Below are 22,856 nucleotides of genomic sequence, written 5' to 3'. Positions count from 1 at the left end.
ACAAAGTCAAGCCAAATAGCTTCATTGCCTTTTTTTGTCTCAATGCCTAGCCTTGGGCTGCTAGATTTCTGCACATGACCACAGCTTCCATGCTAGATGTAGTATGTTTACTACAGAACATAAATATAGCTTCAGGTACATGGCATGCAGCCATGATATGACAAATGAGTTCTTCTCTATTCCAGTCAGAAGAGAGGATCAGTTCGCTTTCATATGGAAAAAACAATAATATACATTCACAGTTTTGACTCAGAGCTATGTTAATTCCACTCTGTCATAATATAGTCTAAGATATCTCAACTCAGAACAGCACACTGGACCATTACATCAATGACATCATGTTGATCTTGCAAGATGAGCAAGAGGTGGCTGAAGAACTTGGTAAGATATATGTGTTCCAAGAGGTGAAAGGAGAAATGGCTCCCACTTGCCACTATTCCCAATGATCCACTGGGTGACTTTGTGCTTCCCATCCGTGCAATGCTGGGCTCTACAGAGTTAGAGGTCCTGGTATCCAAAGGAGGCACACTTTTGCCAGGAAACACATCAAGGGTCACAATGAATTAAAGTTACAGCTGCAGCCTTGGCATTTGGGACTCCTTGTGTCCAGAGACTGGAAGGCAGGAAGAGGAATCACCATATTGGCAGGGTTAATTAGCCCTCATTCTCAGGAAGAAGTAGACTGCTGTTATACAATCAGAACACAAAGGAATATGCCTGGAACTGAGATGATTCATTAGGGTACTATTTGATACTCCCCTGCCCTATTGTGACTGCGAATGAACAAACGCAACCACTCCAGCCTGAGAAAGGTATGGTTCTCAGACACCTCAGATATCGGGTTTGGTTATATGCCATTTGATATTGAAATAAATTCCTTTAATCTCCTTTTAAAAAAAAAAGAAATTAAATTAGGGTTTGGGTCATACCACTATGTAAACAACCAAGACCAGTAGAAATGATAGCTGAGGGCAAGGGCAATTTAGACTGTGTAGTGGAAGAGGCAGACAATGAGAACTATTGTGGCCCTGAAACCAAATAAAGTGATGGGGGCTGAAGCCTGTGTCGCTAACCTCCTTCTATGTTTCCCATTAGAAAGAGAGGTTCACAGAACCCTGCAGGAGCTGCTCTCAGAAAGTATCTGGAGACATGAATCTGTGCAGCACAAGAAAAGGACTGTGGCAGTCACTTGGATCTCTCTTCCAAAGAGAACTGCCATTCAGGTGCAATGAGTACAGTTCCCTAACAGTCTCCAGCTGCAGCATGTTCAGAAGTCATCTCAGCTTCCAAGTTGAAGCTATACTCTTCTTGGGCAGCTCCTAGCTAGTGATGTACATATGGTGGGTATATTAGAATCTGGCCATTTCTGCCCAATTCAGGACTCCTGTAACAGGCAGTTTGTCCTGTGGCGTTCCATACTTGGTTGGCTGAGATTTTTTCAGATCTGCATCACAAACTAAGGCTCTCTCTGGCAAATTCTGCTTCCTCCCTCTTTCCTGTCACAGGCATTCCCACCCACCCCCATAAAACCTCTTGCACTACTAAATCCATCTCAGTGTCTGCTTTCCAGGGGACCTGAACCAATACAGTATGCAATTAGCTCTTTACATAAACCATTTCATTTAACCCACTTGAAATATTATTGTTACTCCCATTTTACAGGTGAGAAAACTGAGGCACAGAGAAGTTAATTAACTTGCCCAAGATCACATAGTAAAAGCAGTGAAACGAAAATTTAAAAAGACAGTCTGACTTCAGCACCTGTACTTTTAATCACTATGTCAGAAGAGACAGAAAAAAGATCTTGTCATCTTCAGATATTAAGATAAAATTAATTATTTATTCTGTATAATTTTAGAGAGCAATACAACAAAAGGATAGGTACTAGAGAAAAGCTGATTTTCAGTTATCAGCACCACACTCTCCCCCCCCCCTTTTTTTTTATGACTGGTAAGGGGATCTTAACCCTTGACTTGGTGTTGTCAGCACCACGCTCTCCCGAGTGAGCCACGCGCCAGCCCTGATTTTCGGTTAAATGAAAAAGAAAACTTTGTAATAATTAGCTGTAAACAATAACAGAATGAGCTCCTTCAGGAAGTAATCAGGGCCTGTCACCTGAGGGTTCAAATAGTCACGGATATTGTGAGAGTGAGGCTTATAAAACAGATCAAAGTTGACCTAGATCAGTAAAAGGTGTATTGCTAAGTATTAAGTGGAAAAAAATGGGTTCCACAGCCAAATAAGCTTGGGTAATACATAGCTGAACAAAGTTAAACAAGTTTCTTTACTTTTATGCTTCAGCGTTTAAAACACTAACATGCAGTATTTGCAAATCTCTCTCTCATGGATATAGTATGCTATATCCATACTTATTTGGATAAGAACATTTCCTTACTCCTAGGGAATACACTTTAGAAATCCTGGCTTTGGATGATTTCTTTACAAAGTCAAGATTCACTGATCCAAGGATTCCTGAAGAAGCTAACAAGGAAAAGGATAACAATTTTCTAGCCAGTTAACAATTTTCCATCTAGTCAAAATATCACCTGTCTCTCTATATCAATATTAGCATCTCTAATACCTTGATGGTGGGAAGACTATATAAAAGTTTTGTCATCAAAACAGATTTCATCCTTTTTGAATGCAAAACATGCACTCTTTCTATTTATAAACAAACTCTGAAGATCTACAATAATGGGTCCACTTTTAATTACTGAATTTTCACATTATGGTCAATATGAAAGCTTTAATTATTTCAAGTATGCTACTGATGACCTGGTTATTTTCACATAACACAGGTTTAGATGTATGCTTCTCAAATATATGCACACTATCGCAAAAAAGGGCAGAAGAAAGGGTATAAGACTTGATGACATCTCTCAGCATTGGACAGATCATCTTGGCTACAAATTAACAGAGTAACCATTATTCTTTCAGAAGGGGAGAAGAAATCTAGGGTAATTAGAAGGGGGAGGGGGAGAGATTGGACAAGGGGCATAAAGAATAATTATGATTTGTAACAATATATACGCTAGTAGTATCGATTTGATCAACGTATCTCAATGTTGAACACCAAAAATATGTATAATCAATTTTGATTCAATAAATAAAATTAAATTAAATTTAAAAAAAGGATCCAACTCAAAGAATAAAAACAAAAAAAGAAGAAAGGGTGTAAGAGCTAGAGAGGGAAGAAGCCTCAGCCACAAACTAATTTGCAGAGTTTCAAGGTTTTAATTCAGAAATATATTCTTATTTCTTTTTCTTTTTTTTTTTTTTTTGTCTTTTTGTGACCAGCCGCACCGCACTCAGCCAGTGAGCACACCGGCCATCCTTATATAGGATTCGAACCCGCAGCAGGAGCACTGCTGCGCTCCCAGCACCGCACTCTCCCGAGTGCGCCACGGGCCGGCCCATATTCTTATTTCTTTCAAGAAAAACTTCCATGTAAATTACAATCCCTTGGTCTTGGTTCTATATTCCTCAGCCACCACCCGCTGCCTACCACCCCCCATTCCATTACTTCATCTATGACAGTTCATCACCTCTGCCTGGAGTCCATTCCTGTGCCATCTATCTTTTAACTAAATTCTCCTTTAGAAATACTGAATAGAATATTAAATGTAAAAGGGGTCTTACTATCTAGTCCTCTATTCATTTTCAGATCAGAGAACTGAGGCCCAGATCAGCTGTTATATTTTTCTAATAGTAGCAAATAGGGCATTTATCTACACTAAAAAAATACCAGTATATGAAAGCTGAAATTCCCAAAATACACACACACCTTTTTCTTGTACAAAATGCTATCAGTAATATACCTCAAAGGCAAATATCCACCAAAGTCAATCAGCTAAATCTATGCTCTCTTGATATGAATACTCCCTGAAGCACTACAGAAAATCTTATGATAAAAGCAACACAGACACATGGGGAGGTTCACAAGATGAAGAAAGAGTACGGACTTTGTAGTCTGAAATACCTGAGTTTGAAGCAAAGACATGGGCTTAGGCTTAGAAAAATCAATAAAATTCTCCAAGCCTCAGTTTCCTCCTCTATAAAACACATGTAATACTATGGATATTATAAAGTCATTGTAAGAATTAAAAATAACAGATGTGAAACACCTAGCAGAAAGATGGTATACTGTAGGAAAAGCTTTTATATTACTCAAATATGTAATACAAGGTAAAATAAATCAAGGAAAATGTCATAAACCTGGAATATTGGAAGGACTGGATACAGAAACAGGAATGAAGAATGATCAGGTTGGAACCAAATCATGAAGGGCTGCACTCCAAGTTAAAGAATCTCAACCTCGTTTTTCAGACAATGAGCAGAAATTTCCAAGAGTGACCTCACAATAACCTCAAAACTAATTTACCTCAGCTACTAATAAAATAAAATAAGGACAGTTATTACGCCACCAGAACCACAAAAAGGCCTGCATGATGTATTTTTAAGTTTTAAGTTTTTTCTCAAACTGGCAGTGCTTTATTTCAATTACTTTTTAGGGGTTATTTCTCTTGTTCAATTGAAAATGAAAAACGGGGACTAAACTTTACATAAACACTGACAGAATGTTTTCACAGAATTTTGATACAGCTTGCTCAATTTATTTTAATAAAGAGAATTTTGAGATAGACTCTGTTGTGCTATGAAATAATAACAACTTGTACCATTTATTCTTTCTTTATTTTAATAAAACAAATTGGCAGATAAAATATCAAAACCTTAACCATGAAAAGTTAGAAAAGAACAAAATGACATTACAAACAAATGTATACCTTTTCATTAATCCTACTGAAAAGGCTCCAGAACTGCTGTTTTTGTAACATTGTATGGAAGTTATGGCAACCAAAAAGACTGTATAACAAACTAGTGCAGGCCTTTTAGCTCAGTTCAAAGACAGCATTATAGGCTCTAAAAAGTGATCATAATCAAGTGGGAAAAATACTGTGGGCGATCCACTGTATGTAGAACGAAGGCCTAAAACTTGCACTTTGTTTACCCAAACAATAGTTCCTTGCAGTATTTCCTAACTGGTTAGAAAAAACTCTAGAAACATTATTAGCAAGTCATTATTGCTGACTTTGAACTATGTCCTACAAAAAGTCATAGAAAAGCTTTAATATCTTGAATAGAGGACAAAAAACAGGGTAATACTCTACGTATAAGAATAAAGAATGAATAATCTGTATTTATATAAAACTATATATATCATTGAGAGGTAACAGCAATCAAAAATCTGTCAGACCTGAGTACTTAGAAATGTTAATATGCAACTAGAACTAAATTTTTAGAAATGTTTCAGCAGAATCAAAGGAAAACTAAAAAAACTAGTTCTTACAACTGCCTTTTGTTAAGAAATATTCTTAGATGACACCATTTTATATAGTTCAAGTCCTCAGACCACCATTCCCATCACCACTCAATGCAGTTAACCATTTCCACCCACCCAGTTCACTGTTTACTAAGCAGGAAACTAGAAAGTTCACAGTTCTAAGACAAAACAAAAGTTCACGCTCAAGACAAAAACATTCCTTATCAAAGAATCTGGCAATTTATTTGCAAGTAAAAGCTTCAACAATTTACCTAATGAGTGTAAATAAAAGTTATGAACCTCTAGTAGAGACTTACCTTACCACTTCACACTCACTAGAATAGTTATAATCAAAAAGACAGACAAAAAGTATTGGTGAGGATGTGAAGAAATTGTAGGGAACTCATATAATAATGGTGAGAATGTAAAAAGGTGCAGATGCTTTGTAAAACAGTTCAGCAGTTCCTCGAAAGGTTAAACACAGAGTTACCATCTGACCCAGCAATTCCACCCCTATGAATACCCAAGAAATGAAAACATATGTATACACAATAATTTGTACATAAATGTTCATAACAACATTATTCATATTAGCCAGAAAACAGAAACCCAAACTGATGAATGGATAAAATGTGGTATATCCTTACAGTGGAATATCATTCAGCAATAAAAAGAAGTGAAATATTGATACACGCTACTGAATCTTGAAAACATTATGCTAACTGAAAGAAACCAGTCACATGTTGTATGATTCTATTTATACAAAATGTCCAGAATAGACAAGCAAATCCATACAGGCAGAAAGTATATTAGTAGTTGCCTATGTCTGGGAGGATTAAGGGAATTTAGGGGATGACTGCTAATGGGTATAGGTATCTTTTTGGAGTGATGTAAATGTTCTAAAATTAGATAGTGGTGATGTTTGCATGAATCTGTGAATATACTAAAAGCCACTGAATGTACACTTTAAATGGGTGAAATGCATGGTATGTGAACTATATCTCAATGAAGCTTTTTTAAAAAAAATCTGAGCCTTATCCAATATTCTAAATTTAATAGAAATACATGTGCTCTTCACTTCACATTTTAAAGCCTCTCTACAGTTAATGATATTTCAAGCTGCCAAAAGAATTCAGAACTAAATATACTCAACCTTTCCCTAATTAATAAAAAATTCTAGATTTATACTACCATTTCCTTAGGTCTTATTTCCTGAGATTCCTTCTCTCAAGAAGTAATAAATTTCCACTTAAGTTTAATTTAATTTTTTTTTAATCTAGGCCATGAATTTACTATTTCTGTATTTTTAAAGCAACAGAACTACCATCACAGATATTAAATTACAGATCCTTATCATAAACAAAGAAGAGATAATAGATCACTATAGAATTATCAACTAAAAGAAACTATTATAGTTAAAAGCCCAAGGTGGCAAAAGCATCTTTAAATTTAAATAAACAAATGTAAGGATTTTAAACTAAAAAACAATTTATAGAAAAAATTTTAAGATTTTAGCAAAAATATTTCTGTAAATAAAATCTTGAATGTCTTAAAAAAAAAAAAAAATCTTGAATGTCTTGAGATTCCCATCAATGTGCATTTTGTTGTCCTCTTCCCTTGCCCAATATGAATTCAATGACTTTTTCTTGAATTCAATGTGTCCACAGAGATTTCCACATCTTTATTTTATTAAAGGTTTTCAAAAAGTATAAATACAAAACATTACATACTATTCTAATATTTCCAATAATTCAGTTCTATAAATGAGCTATTTACAATATTTTAAAAGAAAAAATTAAGTACTCCATAATTTGTAAACATAAGATGTTTTATAAATGACATTTTCAAATTACTTTATTAAATAAAATTTATATTATAAAGCATAAGGCATTCTACTAACCGCTCAGTTATAATTCTACTGACACCTTGGTTCTTCCTTAATTTAGTAATCTCTAATATTTCACAACTGATCATGCTAATTTTATTTCTTAGTAGTAAACTGTATGAATAACAATCTTTCAAGCTCTTTCAAAACTAAAACAGAGAAATACATTTCCCACTTTCAAAGAAACACTGATTTACCAAGACTCATGGAACTGAATTATAGCTCTGACACAATAATTGTATATGGTGGGTATTATCAGCTTCATTTTATAGAAGAATAAATTGAGGTGTAAAGAGGGGTAAGAAACTTGTCCAACATCACATAAATTATAAGAAGACTGGAACCCATATCTGATAGGTTATAAAATCCAGTTCTAATCTTCTGTAGTTTGTAAGGAAAAGTCTATGTTTGGAAAAGTCTATGTTTTGAAAACTCTTGAGTTCTTAAATTAAGTAAGTTTAATAAATTGATAGTTTGAAAGCTAAGTATATGAACTATTTCTATTCAGTACCTGCAGCTATATATTTTCCAATGATTATTATCTATTAAGAATGTTGCTCTCATATAATGCAGGCTAAGTAAAATTAAAATCAATTTAAAACTCTGAAATGAATAATTTGCAACGAGTGTACTCTATATACAGGGAACACAAATTATTAGCTAAAAATGAAATGGAAAATATGTGTACTAAGGATCAAAACTGTTTTCTATCAAAAATTTCAAAGAATTCCAAAAATAGACTTTTAAAAATAGACTTTCAAAAAATTAAAGCTACCAAGTTTTAAGTCACACAGAAATTCCAATGCCAAATTTTGGTTTTGATTTTCCCCAAAAGGGGGAATGGAAATTAACATTTACTGAGCACCTTCTATGTGACAAACACTAAGCTAATTGCTTGTGATTACTTTTATCTCATGAAACTTGTTCTACTTCGGGAGGAGTACTATTTCCAACAGTACATAAGAAGTGTAGGGAGATTCCTTCCCACATCTATTCCATACTCTGCACCACATCATGCAAATTAACAACCACAAAACACACAACACACACATCAAACCTTTAGGAACATAAGAACTTAAGTTAAAATCCAAGGCAATTATCTTTTAAACAAGCTTTATGCCTTGTAACCAGTCTGGGACCAGCACATACCAAGTGCCAAATAGAAGTTTACTGAATGGAATGAACAGTGGTAGCCTAGCAACAGAGGAAGGAATGAAATCACCTCCACTCATTACATCTTTCTAAAGGAGTTAATATATAACTATCATTTATGAGGCAACATATACAATTATTTCCTTAAAGAAAACACTGAATCAGGAATTGGAAGAGAAAAGAATAACCATATATAAAAATTATTATCAGTATTCTTAAAGGGCAAGAGACTGGATGAGACATAGAAGCCTTAAACAGCTAGCATGTTCCACTCAATTACAAAACTTGTCTGACTCTGTCTTCTAAAAGTTAAACTTGTCCTGCTTCCACAAGTAGCTAATTGCTAGATGAGACCTTGGTCATTTTTGTGTTCCCCAGACACCTAAGACAGGAGGTGGCACTTAATATTAACAGCTAACAGGCCCGCCTGTGGCTCACTCGGTAGAGTGCGGTGCTGATAACACCAAGGCCATGGGTTCGGATCCTATATAGGGATGGCCGGTTTGCTCACTGGCTGAGCGTCGTGCTGACAACACCAAGCCAAGGGCTGAGATCCCCTTACCGGTCATCTTTAAAAAAAAAAAAATATTAACAGCTAAAATTTTACAAAAATCTTTTACAGATTACAGTACTTTGTCAGATGTATTTATGGTAAAAAGCTTTGCAAGGTAAGTATAATAACTACCTGCATTTTACAGAGAATGACACTGAGGTCCACTAAATGCCAGGTATCCTTCTGTAACACCACAGCTACCACACTAGGTTCTTAATAAATGTTTGTTCACTGAACCAGCAGTCCCTCAAAATATCACTTTTCTTTCTAACATTGTAGCACCATCAATTGTTGCTATGAGAAATTACTATTGCCACTTGAGATTGATCTCCTTGCCAGAAAAGACTCTCATTCAGTTCAGCAAGGTTAGCTAACTTTAAACTTAATATATAAGTGATTCTCAAACTGTAGCAGGACTAAGAATCAGGGAGCTTGATAAAAATTAAGATCTTTGAGCCACCATCATCCCTAGAATTATGATTCAAGGGGCCAGGAATCTTCCTATATAAGCACTCTCAACTGATTCTAATGTTGGTGGTATTTAGGGACTCACAGAGAACTGAACTAGACTTTTAAAAACCTAAATTAATCTATCAGAAAAAATTTTAATCAAGCCAATGTTTTACAGTTAGAAATATTTAAGCAAAATTTGGCAAAAACAATACAAGTCTACAACATCTAACATAGTAGGTCCTGAAACAAGTTTACCACACCAAATCTTCCTAAACCTCAGGAGCTCCCCATGCTGCATAGGAGGTTAAGTCAGGGATCCATATTATTCTGTTTTAATTGATGAATTCAACTATGGTTCCCATGTACTTTTGTAAAACATTTTTATAGGTCTTATACAAATGACTGGATGTAAAATGGAACTGCCAATAATTTTGAACCTAATATATAGAAATAATTTTTAAAATCACCATCAGTACAAGCCCATTTTAAACTTTTAATGACCATCAAAATGTGCTGTCTGGTAGATTATAAATGATTTCTCCCCTGTTATTAAATATTTGAGAGCTGACACGGTACCTTTCCGTACTTTCCTAATTTTCTACAATAAGCATATTTTTTCATGATTATAAAAGTTTTAGAAGTACCTATAAATCTTACAATCTTCTCATACATAATAGGAAAACAAAAATAACCTGTAATCACATATATTATAAACCATAAACACCCAAATATTTGACTAATGCTACCAAACTGTAATTACTTACTTTTTTTTACATCAATACCAGAACAAATCATTTTATTTCTAAAATTTAGCATATATCCCATTTCCATCAGGTATCTGTTATTAGGACAGTTAGTACGACTTAAAATCCTCGTCATTCATTCTCTGGATCTATTTAGGTGGAACATTTCTGTACAGAGGGCTAAAGCATTAAAATATTTCTTCTCGTACAGACAGTGGGGGTAGGGACCTTTGTAAAAGATAATTTTGTAAATGTGTTTATCTAAGAAACTTAGAATCGCAAAGCTGGGATGGGGCTTTCTCCAAGGCAGACCACGCTCAGAGGCAAGATGCAATATAAGAAAGCAGGGATGAGCTACCAGCAAGTGATGAAATTTCACCTCAAATAAGACGCAAAAGGTTGTTCTCAAGCAAGTCAGATCTGTGAATGACACTCCAGGAGTACCAGGGGCTCTCAGGGCCTCGCACTCTCTGCACCCCAATTCTCATCCCGCCCTGCCTCCCCTCCCCCCGGGGCTCTGCGGGACTCAGCATGGGGCGCGGGGAAGCCAAGGCTATTTGCAAACAGGCGATCTCCGCCTCCCTCCAGGACGCACATGCAGGGTCCGGGGTAAGAGGCTGCGCTCGGCTCGGCTCGGGACAAACCCGAAGGACGCCCGTGCCCCAGCCTGCACCCGCGCCACACACCGGGCCGCGCCGGAACCGAGGCTGGGGCGAGGGCTTCCCGGCGGCGCGGGGCCTAGTCGCCCCCCCTCCACGGCCTCCAGCCTCCCGGGGGACGCGGGGAGCAAGGGCTGAGGCCCCCGAGCTGCAGGATGGGGGAGGCGGCCGCATCGGCAGGACGCCCCGTCCGCCCGGCCCGAGGGCTGCCGCCTGGGCCCCCACAGGCGGCGGAAGGCGAGCGAGCCCGGGACCGCACCGCGTCACACTCACCTCAAGCAGCGGCCGCCGCCGCTTCAGCATGGCCGGGGGGGTCGTCCCTGAGCCGAAAGCCTGGTCCGGCGAGCACCGGCGCGGCCCCAGGCGCCGCCGCGAAGCCTCCCACTCCTGAAGGGGCTGCGGTCACTGCGGCGGCGGCGGCGGCGGCGGCTGCTGCTGAGGCCCAACGCCCGCCCAGCCGCATCGGCTCCCGGGCTGCCGCAGCCACGCGGATCCCGGAGGAGCGCCGCCGAGCCGGGATGCGGGCGGAAGGCTGCGGCGGGACGACCGGAGTGTTGCAAACGGGGACCCTCGGCGAAGCCTGCGCGTCGCTGTAGCCGCTCCTGCTGCCAGCGCCTCTGGGCCACAGCGCCCCCTGGACCCCACGTCCGGCTACGGCGCCGGGACTGCGGCGGCCACGCCGGGCACGAGCGGCAGGGAACGCGAGGGAGCGCGGCCTGGAGGTGGCGGGGGCCCAGCGCTCCCTGCGCCGCCCGCGGCCCGAGCCCGCCCCGACGACGCCTCCCGGGAGCCGGAAGCCCCTCGGTTCCCACAAACCCCTGGCGGTCCCCACCCCAGACCGACCCCGAACACCTTTTCCTTCTTTCCAGAAGGTACGTGAGCGTTCTTGTCGCTCGGACCCACACCTGAGAGCAGGCGTACGAGGGAATGTCAATTCATCTTTCATGATTGAGGGTATCTCTTCTAATCCCCTCAGTGTGTCTGTATGAAAGAAGAGTGACCCAGAACAAACCTTCAACACACATACACAGTCCTCTCCCGAAACAGATGAAGGAATTGTCTTTGATCTTAACTCCTTTTGGATCTACTGTGCAGATGATTACAGAAATTTCCTACAGATACCAAACCCTTAACCTCTAACCACCCCACCCCACCCCCCCAAAAAAAAAGAAAGAAAGAAAAATATGCCGAGCAAGAGAAGAGAATAGCCAACGGGTTATCCTGAAATTCATAAACAACTTAAAGGTAAGAAAAGAATCATCCATCATTTTCTAACCTCCTCCCCCACCTCCACCTCTACTCTCCCACCTCTCCACCTCATCCCTGCCGAATCCTAGGTAAGAATCAAAGGAAGGAAATTGTAATATAGTGGAGGCTATGGAATAATTCTGTTTATAGATGCCCCATATTTGATCCCTCTCTAGGGTGCAAACGTCAGAACCAAAAACAAAAGAAACATTGTCAGAGGGGAATTAGGGAAAGAGAAATTCTCCAAATCATCTGGTCCCAAACTTCTCCAAATACAGTATTTTTTTCACAGAGTGGTCTACTAGAATGAGCAGGGATGTTTGTATCAGACATCCTGATACTACCAATTCCAGTTCTTTCATATATAGCTTTATGACCCTGGGCAAGTTACATAACATTTTTGAACCTCAGTTTTCTCCTGCCTGCCTTTCTGGTTGTTGCGAAAATTGGAGATAAAGGGACTGGCCCATAGAAGGTACTCAGTAAATGTTAGTTCCAATTTTTGTTGGTTCCAGACAGAACATCCTCTTTGTTAGGTTCACGATTATACCCATCTGTTTTTGTTTTTCTCTCTTTCACTCTCTCTGTGTGTGTGTGTGTGTGTGTGTGTGTGTGTGTGTGTGTGTGTGTGTGTAAGTGCATTTTTATCAAAAGATGGGTGCATCATTCATCATCATCCCTGATCTGGATGAAATTTCCCCATATTTCACTAATGGATTTATTTATTTTATTTATTTATTTTTTTTTTAAAGATGACCGGTAAGGGGATCTTAACCCTTGACTTGGTGTTGTGAGCACCACGCTCAGCCAGTGAGCGAACCGGCCATCCGTATATGGGATCCGAACCCGGGGCCTTGGTGTTCTCAGCACCACACTCTCCCGAGTGAGCCACGGGCCGGCCCATTCACTAATGGATTTATATAACATCCCTCCACCAAAGAATAGAGCCTCATACAATGAATCCTATTCTGTTGCACAGCAGATATCAGCATAGAACCAGTGCCCCGCACTCGGTAGCGTGGCCGAGCGGTCTAAGGCGCTGGATAAAGCATAGAACCAGTATGTTTTTCTGTATTTCTGTAAACACATTATGATGCAATCTCACCTTACTTTATGTTATGGCCTAATAATAATAAATCACGATGAGAAAATTACATAAGGTCTCCAGGAAGCGTTCAAGTAATAATTGAGCAGCCACCTTGGAGAAAATATAACCTAGAAGCTCTCTTCTTATCAATGAAAGCTGTTCCTGTACAATTCTAAGTGTGCCTTTGCCACATACTTCTGAATCACATTTCCAAAAAATCACTATCCCCTTTTTATAACAAGAGAAACGGGCTCAGAGGGAAACTATGATTCATCCTCACAACAACTCCATGAATTAAGTACTACGCTACTGCCATTTTACATGTGAAGTACATCCAACCTAAGGAAAAGCTGGAAGTAGACCCTGAGATTCCTTCAGTCCCCCATTGATGCCCTGACAGTCCTTTCAGCAATATTAAGAAAATGCTGTAAGGATAAGTTACTGTTGCTAAAAATTTTCAATCTTGAGAAATGGGACCTTTAAATTTAAATCAGTTTGGCAACCTAACATTAGCACCGTGCTTTCCAAGCCTAGATCACTACCACCACAGGAAATCTGTGCTAGTTTATGAATAATCATGCTACCCAGGGTGTAGCATACATGAAGATGATTCATTTGTTCCCAGGACAAGTTTCCTCTTGCTTCATACTTTCTCCCCTTCTATTCAAATTCTGTTGCTAAAGAGGCTGCCTTTATCATCACCACCACCTCCCTGATCATAGTAATCCACTTTAAATCCTTGCATCTTCCATAATTTCATTCCATTGTTTTGGCTCTTTCTACCCAGTTTGCTCTCTGCTCCTGAAATGTCTCTCATCTGTTTTTCTCTCTTCTATTGTAAATCTCTTTTTTGTTTTAATATACCTTGGCCTGATGTCACTTGATTTGGTTACCCCACTCTCAATTTTGCATTAATTTCTACTACTATCCAATGACTCTAAAATATCTCTTCATTCCCAATGTGGTAGACCTCCCCACTCTCATTTTTATACCATATTCATCCTGTGGAAAGCCGATATTCTAAGAATGGTGTCCTGAAGTGAATTGAAAGTGTAGCACCCCTAGAAAAATTTTCTTTGCTCTTTAAAATTTGTTCTTTAAAATTCAGGCCAAAAAGGTGTGCATTTCCTTGCTTGGTAAGTGGCACCTTCATCTACCCAGATGCCCAAGCCAAAAATCTGGGAGTCATTCTTAACTCTTGTGTCTCCGTCCTGGACGGTTGGCCAGGAAGCCTGATAAATTCTCCTTTCTTACTTTTTAAATTTCTCTCCTCTCCAACTCCACTGCCACCCCTTTTGGTCTAGGGTATATGCTCAATAAATTATAGGTGAACTAAATGAAAAGAAGAAAGGAAGAAGGAGGAAAGAATTAATATTATGTTTGTGTACAAAAATGTATGCTGTATAAAAGTTTGTTTAAAGGGAGGCACAAAATCTCTTCCATGCTCCCATTAACCTTGTGCTTCCCAATTTATAACTACTTATCACTACAGTGTCAATATCTGTTTACTTGTATGTCTACCCTACCAGATTGTGAGCCCTGTGGGCAAGGTTCAGTGTACACCTTAGGGAATGTTAAACTAAACTGAAACTCATGAAAACAGAGACTGAGAAACTGTTCCATGTTAAAGAAAATTAAAGAAACTTGTAGCTAGCCTGCATCCCACCTCCTCAGTGACTTTTTAGGCTTTTCCCTTAACTTTCAGGGCCCATTAAAAACAAGACTCCCCTTCAATAGGTGCAGCCAAGAACTGAGCCCAGCCTGCTGCTGCCAGCTATGGTCTCTCACGCCCTTCTGCAGTCACCAACCACTGCCCAGAGTCAAACCCAGAATTAACAGTCTGCTACAAAATAGATAAGCCCTAGAGCAGGCAAGAAGTCAGTACAACAGCACAAACTAAAAAAGGAAATTGGGGACGTTTGGGAGCTTGTTAGGGCACTCATGTAAAAAAGAGCAAAGCAATTCCCATTCTAGGAATTGAGCATAAGGAAGTAGTCAAATACGTGGACAAATATATATGCAAAAAGATGTTCATTGCATGTTTTAACAGTAGGTTTATAACATAATGTAAGAAAAACCCTAAATAAAGTAAATTACAATATCTCTACAAAAGATATTATGTATCCATTAACAATTGTTTTTAAAGAATTTTAAATGACATTGAAAACTGTTCATGATTCAATATCAAATTAATAAAAACAATGTTAAGTTAAAAAGACTATTGTATGATCCAAATTATATTTTTAGTATATTTTTTATAATAATTTCTATTTCTAAAATATATTAAAAATATAATGTTTAGAAGGAAATAGTTCAAAAATGTTATATATTTATGGGTTTTTTATTTTTGATTTTGAAATAATTTCAGATCTAAAGATAAGTTGCAGAAATAGTACCCCAAAAATCTCATATACCTTTTACCCATATCTAACCACATTTGCTTTATCATTCTTTCTCTCTTGCTCTATTTTTCTTCTATCTCTATAGAAAGAAAGATATAAATATGTAAAGAGACTATCGTAATTATTTTCTAATCCATTTATCTCTAAATATTTTTCAATGTATTTCCTCAAAATAGAGTATAAATATCACAATATAATTATCAAAATTAGAAACTTAGCATTGATAAAGTACCACAGTCTTATTCAGATTTTGCCAGTTGTTCCACCAATATTCTTTATAGAAAGAAAATAAATTTTTTGTTCTGGTCCAGGATCCAGTGTAGGATCACACATTATAATTACTTGTCAAGTTTCTTTAATTTTCTTTTGACATGGAACACTTTCTCAGTCTCTGTTTTCATGACCTTGACATTTTTGGAGAATACAAGCCATTTATTTTGTAAAATATTGCTCAAATGAGTTTGTCTGATTTTTTTCATGATTATTTATATTCATGTTATACACTTTTGACAGTAATACTACTGAATTGATGTTGTGTCCTTCTTGGTGCATCATATCAGGAGTCATTTGATATCTGTATGTCCCATCACTGGTGACAGCAACTTGGTTCACTTGATTAAGGTGGTATCTGTCGGCTTTTTCCACTGTGAAGTAACTATTTTTCTCTTTATAATTAATAAATATCTTGTGTGGAAATCATCTGAGACTACCCACAAGTTTTAACATTCATTGATGATTCTCATTTGTAACAATTATTACTATAGCAATTGCCAAATGGTTATTTTTCTAATTCCAGCATTATCATTCCTTATACATTTTTTGTATTCCTACTGTATGGGAGAGCTTTTTTATTCTCTTCCGTTTATTCATTTATCAATTGCTTTATTTATATCAGAATAAATTCATTGATTTTTATTTTATTCTATGAATTGTAGAACCATTAATAATCGTTATTTATATGCATGCACAAATTGTTTCCGGTTTGGCTGGCTTCTGTGTTTTCCTAACATTTCTTCATTTTCTAAGACTTCCCTTACTTTCTGGCACTATATCTCACCCAGCTCCATCCCTAGAATCACCCATTTCTCCTAAAAGCCCTAGTCACATTTAGCAGAGAATGGTATTTATTTATTTATTTATTTATTTATTTAAAAAAAATTTTTTTTTCTAAAGATGACCGGTAAGGGGATCTTAACCCTTGACTTGGTGTTGTAAGCACCACGCTCAGACAGTGAGCGAACCGGCCATCCGTATATGGGATCCGAACCCGGGGCCTTGGTGTTATCAGCACCACACTCGACCGAGTGAGCCACGGGCCGGCCCCAGAGAATGGTATTTAGAAATAAAGATATAGGTGCTAGATGTGCTCATTGCTGCTATAGTATCATGGCTTCTATGTTGTCTCACTGAGCAGAGCTAGAAAATACACACACGCACACACACACACACACACACACACACACACACAAAAACAAACATCATTTTTACTTTAAAGAACAACAGACAAGCTATGGTTATTCAGAATTGAGAATTTGGTAGACATTTTCTAGAAAATGAACAAAGCGAGCCTTTCACTCCAAGGAAAACAACTAACAGTATTTGTTGCCGATGATAAAATTTAAGCCTTCAAATGAATATTAGAATTTTGAAGAACTTGTAGTCACCACCATGAACTTGACAACCTCCTAAACTTTTCTGAAGAGATGGGTGGTCCTGTAAAAAAACGTTGTGAAGTTTTTTTTTTTTAATATTGTATAATGAAATGTGTCAACATTTGGAAGATCTGCATAACTCTATGAACAGTATTTTTTCACATGACCAATGCATGATGTTACAAAAGCATGTATGGATAAAATATTCATTTAAAGTTTAATATAGACCAATGGATTTTAATATAACAGAGTACAAAAAGTTCACGGATATGGTTCCAGAGTCCACATTACAACTGACCTTTACAAAATTACCACTTGTCAAGTTTTGATGTAGTATCAAGGAAAATATCCACAAATACCTGAAATAATTGTAAAAATACCTCTCACCTTTCCAGCTATGCCTCTGTGTGACAACAGATTTTCTTCATATAGTTCAACTAAAACATATTAAAACAGATTGAATGCAGAAGCAGATATGATAATCTAAGCGTATTCTATAAAGTCTTACTGATTTTAAAGAGACTTGCAAAAATGTCAGTAATGCCACTCTTCTCACTATGTTTCTTGTTTTGGAAAATATAGTTACTTTTCACTAAAATGAGTTATATATTAACATATAATGGGTTCACTATTAGGTGGTGTTTTTTTTTAACAAATGCACCACTTTTTTATTTTTATGATCTCAACTCTATTAATCTAAAATTGCATTTGGCAACATAGTTGTAGGCTGTTGCGCTGATGGCTTGACAAACCAAAGTGTAGGACTGGGTCTGGTTTGTTTCGGTTTTCTTTTTTATATCCAATGCTCATGGGTTAAATTCTGGAAATGTTCCAATTGTAAGGCTACAATTGTTGGAAATGTTCCAATTGTAATCTCTTTGGATTCCACCTCAGTTATACTCCTTGGGTTGAATGCTGGAGGGTGAGGCACATTTTGCCTAATCTATGTCAATAACCTAGTAGTCATCAAGGTTAAAAAAAAAAAATTGTCTCCTTCTTGGTATTCCATTCCCTGGCAATCTACTCAGTACTGCAAGATACTTCCAATTCCACCAAATCCTTCCACAAACTGGAATCCTTCTGATGACTTATCTGTGACAATTTCCAACATAGCTCCAAATTTTCTGTAGTTGTTAGCAAATCATTCCAACAGGGGCATGCTCTCAACCAGCTCATGTTCCTGCCCTGTCTCTTTTTCTGTGAAATGAGATTTATCCTTATCTTGTAAGATGATGGAGAATCTAACTTCTAACTTCTATCTAACTTCTCTGGAGTTAGAGAATTTTCTCCTTTTCTGTGCCTTACCAATGAAGAACATATCTTATTATAAGCAGATTTTCATATACTATTAGAATCCCCACGGCTCCCAATTCCAAAACCTTTAGTGTATCTCCTGTGACAAAACACTGCTTGCCCATGTCCTAGCTTATTTCATCAAAGCATTGTCCTGTTAATCTCTTCTCTTGAGTGAATTTCACATTGAAGAGTACTTCAGTAGATAACTCAACAACTTGGTTGGATCCATTTTCACCACCATAGGATATATCAACTAATTTTAAAATTTTCGATTGCATCCTCTTGTCAAACACATCGGATTGACTTAGTTCAGTTTAAAAGTCAGCTGATCCAGCTAAAATGAGACCAGCCACAGTCACTTTGTCCCAGGAATAAATAGCTGCACAGCAGTCTCTGCTACTTTCTAAACATAGTTATGTCACTTTTCCATTCTTAAAAAGTATCAACCAAAGTAAAATAACCACCTGGTTGAGGATAAACAGAAAGTTTATTTGAAGAATCAGGCAATAGTCTGGACCAAAATGGTTCAGAATGCTCCACATGCAGGTCATATTTATCGCCAGAGAAAAGGAAGTGATATACAGACGCAACCTGACTGGTTGCAGTTGGCATTTGCCTTATATGGTCATTTTTGGCAGCATTCAGCCTCTGATGAGCTGGAGGTTTAGTTGCTATGATTGGCTGAGACCTTGCTGGTTACAAGGGTATACTTTTAGGTTATGTTACCATCTATTGATACATCGAGTTAGGTTACATTTCACTGTGTATGGAGAAACCTTCAAGTCAAACTGAAAACATGTATGGAGACAGTTTTAGACCAAAATTGTTTCAGGGTGTTCCAAGTAAAAAGTGCCTGAAATGCAAGCTGACGTGGCCTCTCAGCTCCATGTTAGGTGCCTTAACCAGACCAATGCCATTTTCTTTGTCAACAGGCAAAACACAAGGCTAAATGAGCTCCTCTACCATGTTTCTTTGGGAGATCCACAGCTAATTTGTGCAGGACTTCTCTTTTGTTTCCTTGAAGTGTTCCCAAAAGTACCACCTATTAAAATGAAGCCAAACTTGCTGTCATCTGAAAGTAGTGCTGTGAGAGCCTCTGTGTGGAATTTATTGTCACCCAAATACAATAACATATTAATTGGTTTGAAAGCTCAATTAACGTTGACTTTCTTTTCCTTTCCTTCTTCTCTTACAATTGTTCCACAGCAAACAACCAGACCATTTGGAAGTACTTTCTTATAAAGTTTGAGTCTTTTTGTACAGATGTAGTGGCTCCCAAGACTGAAAGGTGGTTTACTGGTGACTTAATGTTAGGCACAATTCCAAACTCATCTGCTTACATTTGCCACACATGAAATTGTGACCCACATACGGAAGGGGAATCTTAGCTAGGGGAGTGGAAGGCCTTGTGCTGAGGCCCAAGCAAGCAGCATTATCTATAGCTCACAAATGTTTATTTCTAAGCTTGTTTTTCAGAACAGCTGTATCCTGGGAAAAGCATGCTCCAAATGGCAATGATGAAACTCCTGATCACAGACAAGTTTCTGGGTCCAAATGCAAACTAGGCTCAAGAACTGACCAATGAATTGTGCTCCATAGTCATCCAATCCTAACTGAACAAGTTTGCATCATATGTTTGTAGAAGAGGACGTAAATGAGGACCTGGGCTGGGGGCCAGGAACTTAATCAATATAGAATACCCCCTTTCCTTTGTTCAGAGAGACACTGCTTTGGGCATTATCCCCAGTATCCTCCCTTACTGTTATGTGTAATAAACCTTCCTATCCAGACTTCTGGATCCCTTGAGTCCAGTAACAAAGTCTGGTCTTTGGGAGGAATGATCAGTGACATCATGCTAGTGTCATTGCATGAGGAAAGTCCAGTGATCTGAGCTCTGGGATCACAAGCCCTTTATCTCCAAGCAGGAGAAGGACCCCTTCTCTGGCCAACCACATTGACCCTGGCCCAGTCTCGGAATCGGGGGTTACTACCCAGAGGTCCAGAAGGTGGGAGTTGGCTGGTGCCTGATTCTTCTCACTCAGCCATGCCACACAGGGCGACGATACTGAGAGGTCTGGGAACCAAGAGGACACAGGGGCCAAATGTAGCACTCACCTGCAGACCACCTCCAGGATCTTACTGAGTTTCTTGATTTTCCAGATTTCCAAGTTCCTGTAGGCAACACTGGGGTCTCTGCCACCTTCTCCCTCCTCCTCCTCTTTAATGGCCCAGTCCTGGGCAGCAGCTGCTCCTCCCTGGAGGTGGCTCTGTCTCTCCAGCAGCCACTCTTGCTGCCACTATTGTTATTTTAAATAAAGGAATAAATAAATGTTTTCTCAGTTTTAATTTCTAAGATGATAAATATTAATAGATATAATTCATATAAACAAAAGATCTTTGGGGTCTTCTATAATTTATGAGTGTAAAGGGGGCCTGAGACCAAAATGTTTGAGAATGGCTGCTATAATTTATTCAACCATTCTCCTATGTTTGGGTGTTTAGATTCTTTCCAGTATTTTGTGATTACAAACAATGTCGCAATGAATAATTTTGTGCCTGTGTGTTTTTCCATTGTTGTAGATGTATCTTTAGGGTAAATTCTTAGAAGTGGGATTGCTGGATCAGAAGATGTATATGTAGTTTTGTTAGGTATTACCAAATTCCCCCTCCAAAACGTTGTGCCTCACTGCTACCACTGTCCCTCTCCCCTACCGACATCCATACTTTCTGTCAAACCTGAGGAACTACTAGATATAAACAGAAGAACCTGTTTTCTCATCAGTAAAATAAGCCTACTGTCTGCTATATATACACAAGGAATTGGCACAGAGTAGGTGCTCATTAAATGGTGGCTGTTATTTATTATATGAATCTGGGTGAATAGAAGTGATGGTCAGGGTTGATCAAAATAATATCTTGAATTCCTTGGGGGTAAAGAATGGGCTGTCCTAACTGGAACTGTAGAGGATGCTGACAATAAGAAAGTATATAGAATTGAGAATCTTGGAAGTTACCTAGGATGTGAAAAGAGAACAGACTGCCTAAACCAGAAGAGATTACCTAAACAAGAAAAAAGGCCAGAAGCAGATGCTGAAAGCTAGGGTGGGGATCCAGGGGTTAGGATACCTAGGCAATGAATGCACAGAACAGTTCGTTAATTCAGTCAGTCGGTCAAATATTTATTAAACACTTTACAGCAGTCACAATGTTCTGTGATGAGCAAGATACTGTACATGCTTACAGAGTTTAAACTCTACCGATGGAGGCAAATGAGAAAATAGGTAATAATGATTTTGGGGGTTAAGCACAGTGTGCTACGGGAACACAAATCAGGGGCATCTAACCCAAACCTGGGGATTAGGCAAGACTTCCTAGAGGAAGTGACATCTAAGTGGAGACCTGAAGAATGGCTAGGACTTTGCTAGGTGAATTGGGTGAAGGAGAGGGAAGGGAGTAGATAGGAAAAGAGTGTTCCAGGAAGCAAGGATAGAATATGCAACAGCCTAGACGCAAGAGAACACATGGTATGTCTGGAGAACTGAGAGATCAATTTTGGCTGAGGCAGAGGGGACAAGGTTGGGAAACAATGATAACTAAGGCAGAGGCCAAATCAGGAAAGGCTTTATAATTCATGTCAAGGACTTTGGATTTTATGTTATGAGCAGTGAGAAGCCATTAGAGCTTTTAATCTGGTTAACTGTGTTAATATTTGATTTTAGAAAAGATCACTCTATCTGCTGTGTAAGGAATAACTAGAGGACTCAAATTTGGAGAAAGGGAGGCCACTTATAAGTGTGTATTGCAATAATCCAGGCAAAAGTGATGGTGACCTGAATTAGGGCAGAGTTGGGAGAATGGAGATTTCAGGAGGTAAAATCATCAAACTCATGATTGGATTGGCATGTGAAAAAGAGGGAGAAGTCAAGTATGACACTAGGGTTTCTGGCTTGGGCAGCTTGGTAGTCAGTGCTATCAGGCAGGGAGAGAGGCAGCAGGGGAGGAGGAGCAGGCTTGAGGGAAAAGGTGATGAGTGCTGTTTCAACATGTTGACAGGTTAGGAATCTGAGGTTCGGAGAGGTGAAGTTACCTGTTACAGGTGACTATAAGTGACAGAGCTAGGATTCCAGCCCAGATCTGCCTGACTACAAATTTCCTTGCTGCTTCAGCATTTCCACTCCTCCTCCCACACTCAAGTTGGGAATGCGCACCAACCACCAGGGAGAGGCAAACCACTGGGATCGTATATAATGTGACTGAAATGCCTTCATAGAAGTCAAATTTGACTGAATAATAACACAAGCAGGTATTTCCACAAGCATAATTATTATTATTAACATTCTGTCCATGATGACTCACACTGCCATCCTCTGGTTCCAGTAAGGAAGTGTTAGGAAACAGTTGATGCT

General features: G+C 38.7%; 1 protein-coding gene and 1 pseudogene across 3 annotated transcripts in view; both read right to left on the bottom strand.

Moving 5' to 3' along the window:
- The window catches only part of ZFYVE9 (zinc finger FYVE-type containing 9), a 182,297-nt gene extending 170,942 nt beyond the window's left edge, over nt 1–11,355 (bottom strand). For all 3 annotated transcript variants that reach the window (XM_063106443.1, XM_063106445.1, XM_063106444.1), the window contains exon 1: nt 11,039–11,355. The gene's annotated coding sequence lies outside the window, so the exon portion shown is untranslated. The remainder of the gene's footprint in view (nt 1–11,038) is intronic.
- A 6,755-nt stretch (nt 11,356–18,110) lies between these two features.
- LOC134385045 (eukaryotic peptide chain release factor subunit 1-like) lies at nt 18,111–20,636 on the bottom strand (annotated as a pseudogene).
- Nucleotides 20,637–22,856: the final 2,220 nt, after the last annotated feature.

The sequence above is a fragment of the Cynocephalus volans genome, chromosome 8, assembly GCF_027409185.1.
Source record: "Cynocephalus volans isolate mCynVol1 chromosome 8, mCynVol1.pri, whole genome shotgun sequence".
In the NCBI taxonomy this organism is placed as follows: domain Eukaryota; kingdom Metazoa; phylum Chordata; class Mammalia; order Dermoptera; family Cynocephalidae; genus Cynocephalus; species Cynocephalus volans.
The sequence above is the reverse complement of the archived record's forward strand: the minus strand, read 5'-3'. Positions and strand labels throughout refer to the sequence as shown.